This window comes from Budorcas taxicolor, chromosome 13 (genome assembly GCF_023091745.1).
Source record: "Budorcas taxicolor isolate Tak-1 chromosome 13, Takin1.1, whole genome shotgun sequence".
In the NCBI taxonomy this organism is placed as follows: domain Eukaryota; kingdom Metazoa; phylum Chordata; class Mammalia; order Artiodactyla; family Bovidae; genus Budorcas; species Budorcas taxicolor.
In genome coordinates, this window is record NC_068922.1 from 80,700,454 (window position 1) to 80,713,674 (window position 13,221).

The 13,221-nt window shown below is 46.8% G+C and overlaps 1 protein-coding gene across 1 annotated transcript in view; it reads left to right on the forward strand.

The window, feature by feature from the left end:
• Window positions 1-13,221, forward strand: part of TSHZ2 (teashirt zinc finger homeobox 2) — a 303,515-nt gene that overhangs the window by 224,079 nt on the left and 66,215 nt on the right. The gene's annotated exons all lie outside the window — the stretch shown is intronic.

The following is a 13,221-nucleotide window of genomic DNA, read 5'->3' on the forward strand; positions in this document are numbered from 1 at the left end:
CATAAGATTTTAGAAGGAGAAGAAACACACACACACACACACAGTTAAATTGAAACAGTTTGGCTAGTTCTGCCTGAACATCGCCCATTTGCATGATACCTGGTTTCAGGATGTCTGGCTTTGAGGTGCTCAGAATGCCGAATGCCCCGCCTTAAGAAACAGACAGACCGAAGGGCAACCCCCTTTGCCCAACGTGGGCATCACTGTCCTCCAGCTAACTCCAGACTATTCAACTGAGTGGCTCAGACCTTTGCTGAACCGGGTTTGGTGATACATCCTTGCTAGATGGTAGTGGCAAATTTAAATAAATTGTCTAAATTCATAGGCAGCAGCCCACTGGCGGGAGGCCAGGAACAGACAGCTCAGCTCCTGCTCTCCCATGTCCTGTGTCCCCAGGGCTTTCTTTCACACAGAGAATTCTGAGCCGTGTGTGTTTAAACACAGGAGTTACATTCCTTCCTACTACCTTCTCCGTCTGAATCGGTATTTTTTCCCTCCCCTCAGCCTCACCCCCGTTTTCACTTCTGTTTTGTCAAATAACAGTGTGACTTTGTCTTTGACATTAAACAGTTGTATATACTTTTAGCAGAGTTTGTTTATTCCATCTGTATTTCCAATCAGTGCGGAAGGTTTACCAAAGCGGTTCATTACTGATTTATTTATGATGTATTTAGATAGCAAATATGGAACTGTCAGCAGTTGCTGGCTAAACAGTGTTGACAGACATTAATAACATATGGTATAGCAATAGAATTATGATCTTTAATTTTTTAAAAAAAATTTTTTTGATCCTCAACATGCCTTTTGGGGTTTTGCGTTTCTTAGGTAGTTGGGTGCAGTGGAGGAGTCTTTTAAAGAAAGCTATGTTTTTTTTTATTTGTAACCTTTGGGGTTTCCTAGTAGTGACATTAACATCTTCTGTGTCTGTTTAGCTGTTCAATTTAATGGAAGACAAATCCTCCCAAAGGTTTAATTTACTCTTGCAAAACTGAAATCACTGTATTCACACCGTGGGAAATGGCCCTGATCTTCCCAACCTTCAGTCGCCGTCAAGCATATAATTTATTTCTCCCCCTTCAATACATTCCTCATTAGAAAACAAAGTTTTGATATTTAAATGTTACCGAGTTCAAATGGAGGAGTCCAGTCTCCGGTTTCTGCAAAATGCTTTTCCAGGCATGGCTGCTGCTCCTTGACAGCCACCCATTTACATGGGGTCAGAGCGGAAAAACATGTGGGTTTCTGACCTTTGATTGGCTGTTCCTCTAAGCGTACATGATCCTCTCCAGCAGCCAGGGGAGAAAGTGTTTGACTGGGCTCAGAGGCAAAGCAACTGGTATATCAGGGTTACAACAGAAGCTAGCCCATCTTCGTGGAGGCAGGTAAGCTCATTTTAGCTAGGCTGTGATCCAACAGGCATCACAGTGTCTCTCTGGCCAAAAATTGTTCCATGGTCCTGCAAAACGATCCCATTTTCCAGCATGGAATTCTTTCTCTTGAAAAATGGACACTGTAGGTCACAAGAGAAAGCAAGGAAATCAAACCAATCAATCCTAAAGAACATCAACTCTGAGTATTCACTGGGAGGAATGATGCTAAAGCTGAAGCTCTGTTACTTTGGCCACCTGATGCGAAGAGCTGACTCACTAGAAAAGACCCTGATGCTGGGAAAGATTGAAGGCAGGAGGAGAAGGGGACGACAGAGGATGAGATGGTTCGATGGCGTCACCAACTCAATGGACATGAGTTTGAGTGAACTCCGGGAGTTGGTGATGGACAGAGAGGCCTGGCGTGCTGCGGTTCCTGGGGTCGCAAAGAGTTGGACACAACTGAGTGGCTGAACAAGAAGACAAAACCAAAGTTCTCTACAGTAGCCAATACCAGTGAGGACCCCCTTTGAGAAACACACCAGTATTGTCTATAATTGCAGGGCTCTGGCATCCCTGTGAAGCCCAGCAAGTGTCTGTGGACCCCGTTAAGAAACAAGCTATGATTCAGTTCATTACATTTTTGTGTGTGTAGATGGATGCCCTGACTTGTGGCTCCTGGTCCCTAGAAGGAAAAAGAAAGTGTGGACATGGAATAATTTACCGGACTAAGGGAGCTTAGAATTCAACCCTGGGAAGAACGAGTCAATCAATCAGCAGGAATATTTCATTGAACATCAAGATTCTTTACTAGCCGTTGGGTGACAATTGCCAGAAGATGCAGAGGAGAGAAAGACCGTGCTGCTTCCTGGAGAGGGCGGAAAAGGGCTGATTCAGAGCATGTGTGCGCTCCGTGGGAACCCGCTCTAGCTTCTGCACAGCAGTAGCTGTAGCGCTTGAGCAGTGGCCTGTGAGGGTGAGAGCCATGAGACCAACCTGGGGATATGAGCAAGCAAGTCAAAGGCCCTGAGGTGGGAGTGCGTCAGAAATGCCAAGAAGCACCGAGGAGGTTACTGCGGCAGAAGGCGTCATGGTGCAGAAAACAGGAGAGGAGAGGAGACTGAGACGATGCTCCGAGACGACCCCAAGTGTGAACTTTGGGTGACAGCGTGTGTTAGTCGTTCAGTTCCTCACTCACTCACTTTGTGACCCTGTGAATTTGTAGCCTGCCAGGCTCCTCTGTCCACCGTGGACTTCTCCAGGCAAGGGTACCGGAGTGGATAGCTGTTCCCTTCTCCAGGGGATCTTCCCAATCCAGTCATTAAACTCGGGTCTCCTGAATTACAGGCAGGTTCTTTGCCATCTGAGCCAGAACAATTGATGCCATTAAGGGATAATCATTATTAATATTGTCTGAGTGTGAGAATAATTATGTTTCCAATAAGGAGAGTACTTTTCTTTTAGAGATACATACTGAAATACTCGTGGATGTAATGATATGAATTCTGAGATTTGCTTCAAAGTAATACTGGTGGGGACAGTAGTTGACGGGATTGAGCGAAACAAGTTGATAAATACTGAGGCTGGTTGATGGTACACAGAGGTGTATTATTCAGTTGTGTCTCTGTCTGGATATGTTTGAAATCTTCCATTGAAGACTAGATTTTACAGTAAAAGAAATCAAACCAAAAGAAATGACAACTCATACCATAAACGGCCATGGAACCCATTTGAGCTTTTTCCCTAAAAATAATGGAAAAAACATCAAGTGATTTTGAGTGGAAAAGCAGCCTGATTTGATGTGCGTTTTTCAAAGCTCGCTGAGCCGCTGTTTGGACTGTAGATGCTCTGCTAATTTTCCATTGCAGCTGCGACAAATCAGTACAGATTTAGTGGTTAAAACAACATAAGTTTATAGTGTTACAGTTCTGGGGACCCGCAGTCTGAAGCCAGTTTCTCTGGGCTAAAACCTAGGTGTCGGCCGGCTTCATTCATTTTGAGACTCCGGGAGATAGTCTTTCCCCGCCTCGATCCAGACTCGAACAACTCCCTCAGCCCTCGGCCCGTGGCCCTTCCTCCCTGCCAGTCAGCACCGGCATCGTTCTGACTCCTGCTTCATTGCCACATCCCCTTCTCTGCCTCTGACCTCTCTTGCCTTCTTCTCATGAAGCCCCTTTGAGGCCTATCCATTGGATTCATCCAGATAATCCAAAACGATCTCATCCCAAAGCCCTTAATCACACAAGGTAGCAGTGACCCTTAAAGATGATCACATCCTAATTCCCAGAGCCCTTGGCTGTTACTTTAGATGGTTGAATTAATGAAGGAGCAGTCACCTTGCCCTCTCTGGCTTCCGAGGTGCTCAGCAGTAAAGAACCGGCTTGCCAGTGCAGGAGACGTGGGTTCGATCCCTGGATCGGGAAGATCCCCTGGAGGAGGAAATGGCAACCCACTCCACTGTTCTTGCCTGGGAAATCCCACGGACTGAGAAGCCTGGTATAACTGCTAAAGTAACAGCTGGTTGTTTTGCTGCTCGAGGACGAAGGCAGTGCTGTTCTTCCTTGTCCCACCACCCATCCCAGTGACTGGAGCATCGCAAGACCTCAGTGAATACCTACTGCCTTCGATTGCATAATGACAGTCTCACTACACCTTCACTCCGCCATTGTGGGAAAGGAGCTTAATATCCTGCACATCATATGTTCTCGTCTAAATGAAACAGAGGACTCCGTGTTAGCTGAGTGCTCTGGAATAAGCACAAAAGGAACAAAAGCAAAGAAAGACGGCAAGCTGGTGTGTGGGTCTCCATAGTGTAGCCGTGCAGATGCTCACTGTTGATCACTTGATGTGCTTCCTTAACCAGCACTAGCACTTACTGAACGTGTACTGTGTATTGGGCACTGGACTTGCTGCTTCACGCGCGTTGCCCCCATCTTCAAAGCAGCCTGCAGAACAAGCATTCAACCTATTTTATAGCATCCCCGACTCGATGGACATGAGTTGGAGCAAACCCTGGGAGATAGTGAGGACAGGGAAGCCTGGCATGCTGCAGTCCATGTGGTCACAAAGAGCCAGACACGACTTGGCAACTGAACAGCAACATAGACGGAGAATGTCAGGCGGCCCATGGCCTCCTCCTCCTCGACAGAGACGACATGTGATAAAGGAGGTTAAACCACTCACCCACATTCCCAAAGATGGGCCAGTCATGGGCTGTCAGAATTCTGAACCTTTGCTCTTAAATTTTTTTTTATCATATTGCCTCAATGCTAGGCAGCCTAGGGTGCTTTCATCCGATGAAAGGAAGTGAACTTTTAGCATTAGAAGCAAGCAAGACTTAACTGTTTTCTCAATGGCTTTAGGCTTGCAGTTCTGAGGTGTGATACGCCTTCTAATCCGTCCAGCCTTGCAGAGAGAGGAGGTGAGGGGGTGCTTTTTTTATTTCAGGACAGGAACCAGCCACTCCCTCTGTTCTCTCTGCCTTTTTCCCTTGGCTGCTGTGCCATGTAAAAGTCATCACGGATGAATCATCCATACGCAGATCAAGGGACACGATATGAGCTGTTGGGTCTTTTCCATCCTTTTTGATATGAATCATTGTCATGTTCTCAGCTGTGGCTGTCCTTACATAATGCTAGCTGCTCCCTCGGATGAATCCATGGGCACAGCTGGCCTTGAAGTTAATGGAGAGAGGACAAATGAGGTTCCCGGGTCCAAGGTAGGGGACTGGGTCTGAGCCGAATCAACATTTGGTTTCTAGATTGCAGGTTCACTTGTTCGGGGGCAGGGAGTCTCAAACTCATGGGTCTACATGGACCAGGCAGGTATGGTAAATTAGCAACATGGGCCACATGCAAGATGCTCTGAGGTCAAAGAGACACACATGGGACAGTCTGGCTTCCCACTGCACCCTACCCCGCCCCGCCCCACCCCTCCACGCCATGCCACACCCCACCTCACCACACCACGGCAGCTCCAGGGAAGATGCCACCTGGAATGTGGCCAGATGTAGGCTTTGCCAAGGATATCCAGATGATTGACACTTTATGTGAAACCTCCTGATTTTTTGATCTAGGTAATTCACTTATTTTCATGGCATGGCCCAAACCTATCCCATCTAGAGGCTGAATTCAGTTTATTAACTCTGCCTTGAGGTTTAAATCTGACTTCCTAGGCCACATGTGGCTGACACGGGGCTGGTTGAAACTGATATGTGCTATGTAAAGCACACATCGGATATCAAAGGCTTAATCCAAAAACATAGAATATAAAATATCTCTGATTTCATAGTTACTGCATGCTGATATGAGAATATTTTGGATCAGTCAGTTCAGTTTCTCAGTTGTATCCAACTCTTTTCGACCCCATGAATCGAAGCACGCCAGGCCTCCCTGTCCATCACCAACTCCTGGAGTTCACTCAAACTCACGTCCATCGAGTCAGTGATGCCATTGAGCCATCTCATCCTCAGTCCTCCCCTTCTCCTCCTGCCCCCAATCCCTCCCAGCATCAGAGTCTTTTCCAATGAGTCAACTCTTTGCATGAGGTGGCCAAAGTACTGGAGTTTCAGCTTTAGCATCATTTCTTCCAAAGAACACCCAGGGCTGATCTCCTTCAGAATGGACTGGTTGGATCTCCTTGCAGTCCAAGGGACTCGCAAGAGCCTTCTCCAACACCACAGTTCAAAAGCATCAATTCTTTGGTGCTCAGCTTTCTTCACAGTCCAACTCTCACATCCATACATGACCACTGGAAAAACCATAGCCTTGACTAGATGGACCGTTGTTGGCAAAGTAATGTCTCTGCTTTTGAATATACTATCTAGGTTGGTCATAACTTTCCTTCCAAGGAGTAAGCATCTTTTAATTTCATGGCTGCAATCACCATCTGCAGTGATTTTGGAGCCCCCCCAAAATAAAGTCTGACACTGTTTCCACTGTTTCCCCATCTATTTCCCATGAAATGATGGGACCAGATGCCATGATCTTCATTTTCTGAATGTTGAGCTTTAAGCCAACTTTTGCACTTTCCTCTTCCATTTTCATCAAGAGGCTTTTTAGCTCCTCTTCACTTTCTGCCATAAGGGTGGTGTCATCTGCATATCTGAGGTGATTGATATTTCTCCCGGCAATCTTGATTCCAGCTGTGCTTCCTCCAGCCCAGCGTTTCTCATGATGTACTCTGCATAGAAGTTAAATAAGCAGGGTGACAATATACAGCCTTGATGTACTCGTTTTCCTATTTGGAACCAGTCTGTTGTTCCATGTCCAGTTTGAACTGTTGCTTCCTGACCTGCATATAGGTTTCTCAAGAGGCAGGTCAGGTGGTCTGGTATTCGCATCTCTTTCAGAATTTTCCACAGTTTATTGTGATCCACACAGTCAAAGGCTTTGGCATAGTCAATAAAGCAGAAATAGATGTTTTCCTGGAACTCTCTTGCTTTTTTCATGATCCAGTGGATGTTGGCAATTTGATCTCTGGTTCCTCTGCCTTTTCTAAAACCAGCTTGAACATCTGGAAGTTCACAGTTCACGTATTGCTGAAGCCTGGCTTGGAGAATTTTGAGCATTACTTTACTAGCGTGTGAGATGAGTGCAATTGTGCGGTAGTTTGAGCCTTCTTTGGCATTGCCTTTCTTTGGGATTGGAATGAAAACTGACCTTTTCCGGTCCTGTGGCCACTGCTGAGTTTTCCAAATTTGCTGGCATATTGAGTGCAGCAATTTCACAGCATCATCTTTCAGGATTTGAAATAGCTCCACTGAAATTCTATCACCTCCACTAGCTTTATTCATAGCGATGCTTTCCAAGGCCCACTTGACTTCACATCCCAAGATGTCTGGCTCTAGGTGAGTGATCACACCATCGTGATTATCTGGGTCGTGAAGATCCTTTTTGTACAGTTCTTCTGTGTATTCTTGCCACCTCTTCTTAATATCTTCTGCTTCTGTTAGGTCCATACCATTTTTATCCTTTATTGAGCCCATCTTTGCATGAAATATTCCCTTGGTATCTCTAATTTTCTTGAAGAGATCTCTAGTCTTTCCCATTCTGTTGTTTTCCTCTATTTCTTTGCTTTGATTGCTGAGGAAGGCTTTCTTATCTCTTCTTGCTATTCTCTGGAACTCTGCATTCAGATGCTTATATCTTTCCTTTTCTCCTTGGCTTTCACTTCTCTTCTTTTCACAGCTATTTGTAAGTCCTCCCCAGACAGCCATTTTGCTTTTTTGCATTTCTTTTCCGTGGGGAAGAGATACCCCACATTCAAGGTAAGAGAAATCCAAGTAAGACAGTAGGTGTTGCAAGAGGGCATCAGAGGGCAGACACACTGAAACCATAATCACAGAAAACTGGTCAATCTAATCACACTAGGACCACAAAGTTGTCTAACTCAATGAAACTAAGCCATGCCTTGTGGAGCCACCCAAGAAGGGTGGGTCATGGTGGAGAGGTCTAACAGAATGTGGTCCACTGGAGAAGGGAATGGCAAGCCACTTCAGTATTCTTGCCTTGAGAACCCCACAAACAGTATGAAAAGGCAAAATGATAGGATACTGAAAGAGGAACTCCCCAGGTTGGTAGGTGCCCAATATGCTACTGGAGATCAGTGGAGAAATAACTCCAGAAAGAATGAGGGATGGAGCCCGAGCAAAAACAATACCCAGTTGTGGATGTGACTGGTGATAGAAGCAAGGTCCGATGCTGTAAAGAGCAATATTGCATAGGAACCTGGAATGTTAGGTCCATGAATCAAGGCAAATTGGAAGTGGTCAAACAGGAGATGGCAACAGTGAACGTTGACATTCTAGGAATCAGTGAACTAAGATGGACTGGAATGGGTGAATTTAACTCAAATGACCATTATATCTACTACTGCAGGCAGGAATCCCTTAGAAGAAATGGAGTAGCCATCATGGTCAACAAAAGAGTCTGAAATACAGTACTTGGATGCAATCTCAAAAATGACAGAATGATCTCTGTTGTTTCCAAGGCAAACCATTCAATATCACAGTAATCCAAGTCTATGCCCCAACCAGTAACGCTGAAGAAGCTGAAGTTGAACGGTTCTATGAAGACCTACCTACAAGACCTTTTAGAACTAACACCCAAAAAAGATGTCCTTTTCATTATAGGGGACTGGAATGCAAAAGTAGGAAGTCAGGAAACACCTGGAGTAACAGGCAAATTTGGCCTTGGAATGCGGAATGAAGCAGGGCAAAGACTAATAGAGTTTTGCCAAGAGAACGCACTGGTCATAGCAAACACCCTCTTCCAGCAACACAAGAGAAGACTCTACACATGGATGTCACCAGATGGTCAATACTGAAATCAGATTGATTATATTCTTTGCAGCCAAAGATGGAAAGCTCTATACAGTCAGCAAAAATAAGACCAGGAGCTGACTGTGGCTCAGATCATGAACTCCTTATCATGAACTCCTTAATGCCAAATTCAGTCTTAAATTGAAGAAATGTTTTGGATAGATTAGGTTAAATATATTCTTAAAATTAATTTCATCCATATTTTTTCATTTTTTAATGTGGCTACTGGGAGTTTGAAACTGTATCTGTAGTTCACATTCTGTGTCAACTGGACGACAGTGTGTGAGGTCTTTACTCACTTGCTGCCTCCGACAATAATAGTCACAGTTTCCATGTACTGGGCCCTGACCATGTACCACTCTAGGCAGCCCTTTTTGAACTTTCTTTCATTTAACCCTCAGAATTGTCCGTTTAGCTTATTTGTATCATCACCATTTTACAGATGAGAAAATTGAGGCCAGTTAAACGGTGCAGTGGAGAAGGCAATGGCACCCCACTCCAGTACTCTCGCCTGGAAAATCCCATGGACGGAGGAGCCTGGTGGGCTGCAGTCCAAGGGGTCGCTAAGAGTCAGACACGACTGAGCGGCTTCACTTTCACTTTTCACTTTCACGCATTGGAGAAGGCAATGGCAACCCACTCCAGTGTTCTTGCCTGGAGAATCCCTGGGATGGGGGAGCCTGGTGGGCTGCCGTCTCTGGGGTCGCACAGAGTCGGACACGACTGAAGCGACTTAGCAGCAGCAAACGGTGGAGTAACTTGCTGACAGTCACAGACAGCACATCATGACAGATTTGGTTCTGGATTTACCTATGGGTCTTTCAGGCAATAATACCCCAGCAATTAACCAATATGCTAGCGAACAATCAAAATGAAACAAGGAATCTGGGCAAATCTTAGGAGTATTGGTTGCGGGCTTCAGGCGTGTGTCTGAGCACCCATTATAGCCCACAGAATTAATGTTTCTCTCCAACATAAGAACTTATAAGCAATGCTTCATGTAAATTCAGAAGGCAGAAAATATTTCCATACAGGTATATTTGCTTTGTGCAAAATGTACATATTCTTTCTATGTTGAGAGTAGACCAAGTATGGGTGACTTGAAACACTCCTGAAATGCACAAGAGATGTTCCAAATGTCAGGAGATCTATCCTGAGTCCCTTTAATACTCACACAACAGGATGTACATCTTTATTCTTTTGTAAACATGTGGCCACACTGTTGGTTTGTCGAGGTTAGACCTTCACCTACTGGATTTTCTTAAGACATGAGACCAAAGTCTGTTCATCTAGACCTGATGCTTGTCCACAGTTTTATGCAATAGATTCACAGGTGTGAGTGAAGGAGCTGCAAGTGGAGAACCATCCCTCTGTGTCCCAAGGCCTTCATCTGCTTCCAAAAATATTTAAGACCAGTTGTAGAGGGCAGGATGGAGCTTAGGGTTCAGAGAGTCCTGGGTACCAAGCCTGATGACATAATTTGTGAGCTTCAACCCTGGTCAAGGCACTTACATCCTCAGAGGCTTAGTTTCCTCATGTGAATAATAAAGGCAGTAATAGTCACCATACCTGATTGCTGTCAGGATTCCAGGAGATCAGGTCTGAGAGCAGTCAGCATAGATGCTGGCAGGGAGCAGGTACTCAGATAAAGCAGTTGTCATTATTATTAAATAATAATGATCATGGTGATGATAATGATGACGGGACTTTTTCTTTCCCTTTTTTTCCTCACCTATGCTTCCCTGATGCTAACACTCAGGACTAAATTTATCAAAGAGTTAAGACAGATCGAAAGGGGAAAATATTTCATCGCCGAGCCCCAAGGTCATGGGTATTTGGATGAAGCACTTATCTCTTCAAGGCTTTGCAGCTGGGTCCTCTGTCTCCCGGCTTTTCTGAAGACTTTGTGTGAATGTGCAAACATTTGAGGAGTATCAAACTCTCGGCGGGTAGTGCCAGTTGCAAGAAACCTGGTCCATTTTTCTACCTTTCACGCTGCCAGAGCGTGAGACCTTGGGATTCTTATAATCCAAATTGATACTCTCAGGGAAATCTCTTCCACTGTAGCTCCCTGCCCTGGAAAGATTCATTTTCCTGTGGGCACTTCTCCAGCCCTGGGTGGATAACGGCGACTGGGGCGGCATTCCTAACCTTGCCTTGACAAGGTTCGAGTCTCGCTAATTTGAGTCTCCCCTATTTTGCTCCCATCCACCTGGCGCTGTTTGATTTATCTGCGCCTGTTTGTGGATTCACTGATCACTTTCTTATTACTCTTCCTCCTCCATCCATTTCAGTTTGCAGGCGCCTTTCGGGTGATTTCTTACGCCACCCCTTACCACCTGCTCCAAACTGACAAATTATCCACTCAAACTGTTGCTCCTGACCTGGCATGGTCTCTTCCCGGGGATATAAATGATATGGTGCAGAGGGATAATGCTGCCCTATGAACGCACGGTGGTTCCTCGTGCAGCCTGCCCTGCTCGAAGTTCAAGCACGCCCTGCCTGCTCACTGCTGCCTCCGCTAAGGAAGTGAGGAGGGAGAAAGAAGGGAGCTGGAGTGGCCGAGAAATTCAGGCGCACCAATTACAAGATCAGAGAACTCTCAGACAGCAGTCCTTTCGGGGGGCCAGCATCTGATGTTCCGGGGGTTAAACGTTGAGAGGGGTGGCAGATCCCTTCTCAAATCAGGTGTGTGTTGAAGCCCTGAAGTTTGGAGGCAGGGACCTGTGGACCCGACCCCAGGAGCGGGTGGTCAGCAGAAGCAATGCCCTCAGCTGTTTGCCCTCCCACCTCATGGCCCTCACCTGGGGGCCCAGTGGACGCCCACGCTTGCCTGCTGCCTCGTATGTGGATGTCAGCATCCTAAGCCCCATCCGTACAAGTTAAACTCTTTAACCCTCCCAGATCCCAGCTTCTCGGCCATGACTGTTCCTATTGGTGACGTCACTCTTTGCTGGAGGATCAAGTCCAAAGAGTCAGTGAAACAACACAGATGCAAACAGGCCTGGCCTTTGAAGAACATCCTTTTCTGCGCCACCAAGTTCCCTTTTAGCTCGCAGTGAACGGCATTATTACCCAGAGATCGATTCCTTTAGACAAGTGTAGAAGCTCAGTTAAAAAAGAAAAAAAAAATGGAACCTTGAGCCAAGATGATGGCCAGCCGCCGCCTCATCCAGCACAGACTCCCCAGCAGTGCTGATAAGTGGGGCATTCACTGCCTGGGTGCCATCTCCTGCTGTGAGCGTTCTCTCCCTTTGGTTGATGGGGGAAGGAGAAGATGGGAACCCCCACGACTCACCTGCTCTGTGCCGGGCACTTGCCCGTGTTTCCCATTTACTCTTCGGGCCAGTGCTTTGAGGCTGGAATTATTAATGCTGATCTGTGAGTGAGGAAGCTGAGAAGTAAAGAATTTCCCAAGTGTGGGATCTTGGGCCAAACCCTTTGATTGCGTGCTGCCCTCCCCTGGGTTACTGGAAAATGACACCCAGGATTACCAGGTGCTTATCACGTGCGAGGCGGCCTGTGTGCTGAGGCGTGCAGTTGCCAGCGTTACACCGTGCATGGTGGAAAGTGACAACCAGGTGGCTTCGTGTCGCTGTTATCCCTGTTGCTTAGATGAACTGAGCACAGAGCAGTTAACCAACGCCCCAAAGTCACACAGCGAGAGGGTGGGAAATTCTATCGCCGTCTCCCCCCACTCCCCCTGCTACCTCGATAGTTAAAGCGTCAGTGTGAACTCGCTTGCTTTTGTGGGTGATGTCTTTGTCTCAGCAGGCACAGCAGGTGACCCTGAGGGGCTCTGTGGCAGCTTGGGGACCCTTCTGCTGCCCTGTAACTGACCCAGGGGCCCCCCTAGGCTTCCGACTGCGCTTCCCTTCCGTTTCCCCACAAGGACACACCTCTCATCTGTTCTACCTACCATTTTGGTCTGGCGTGAAGTCAACTTCTCGGAGCCACAAAAGAGACATTTCAGAAGCAAGAGTGCCACAGTGACGACAGCTCTCACACACGAGCACAGTGCACACGGCTCTCACACACGAGTACAATGCACACGGCTCTCACACACGAGTACAGTGCACACGGCTCTCACACACGAGAACAATGCACACGGGCTATCACACACGAGAACAATGCACACGGGCTATCACACACGAGTACAGTGCACACGGTCCTGACACACAAGTACAGTGCACACGGGCTCTCACACACGAGTACAGTGCACACGGCTCTGACACACGAGTACAGTGCACACGGCTCTGACACACGAGTACAGTGCACACGGCTCTCACACACGAGTACAGTGCACACGGCTCTCACACACGAGTACAGTGCACACGGGCTCTCACACACGAGTACAGTGCACACGGCTCTCACACACGAGTACAGTGCACACGGCTCTCACACACGAGTACAAAGCACACGACTCACACACGAGTACGATGCACACGGCTCTGACACACGAGTACGATGCACACGGCTCTCACACACGAGTACAGTGCACATGGGCTCTCACACACGAGTACAGTGCACACG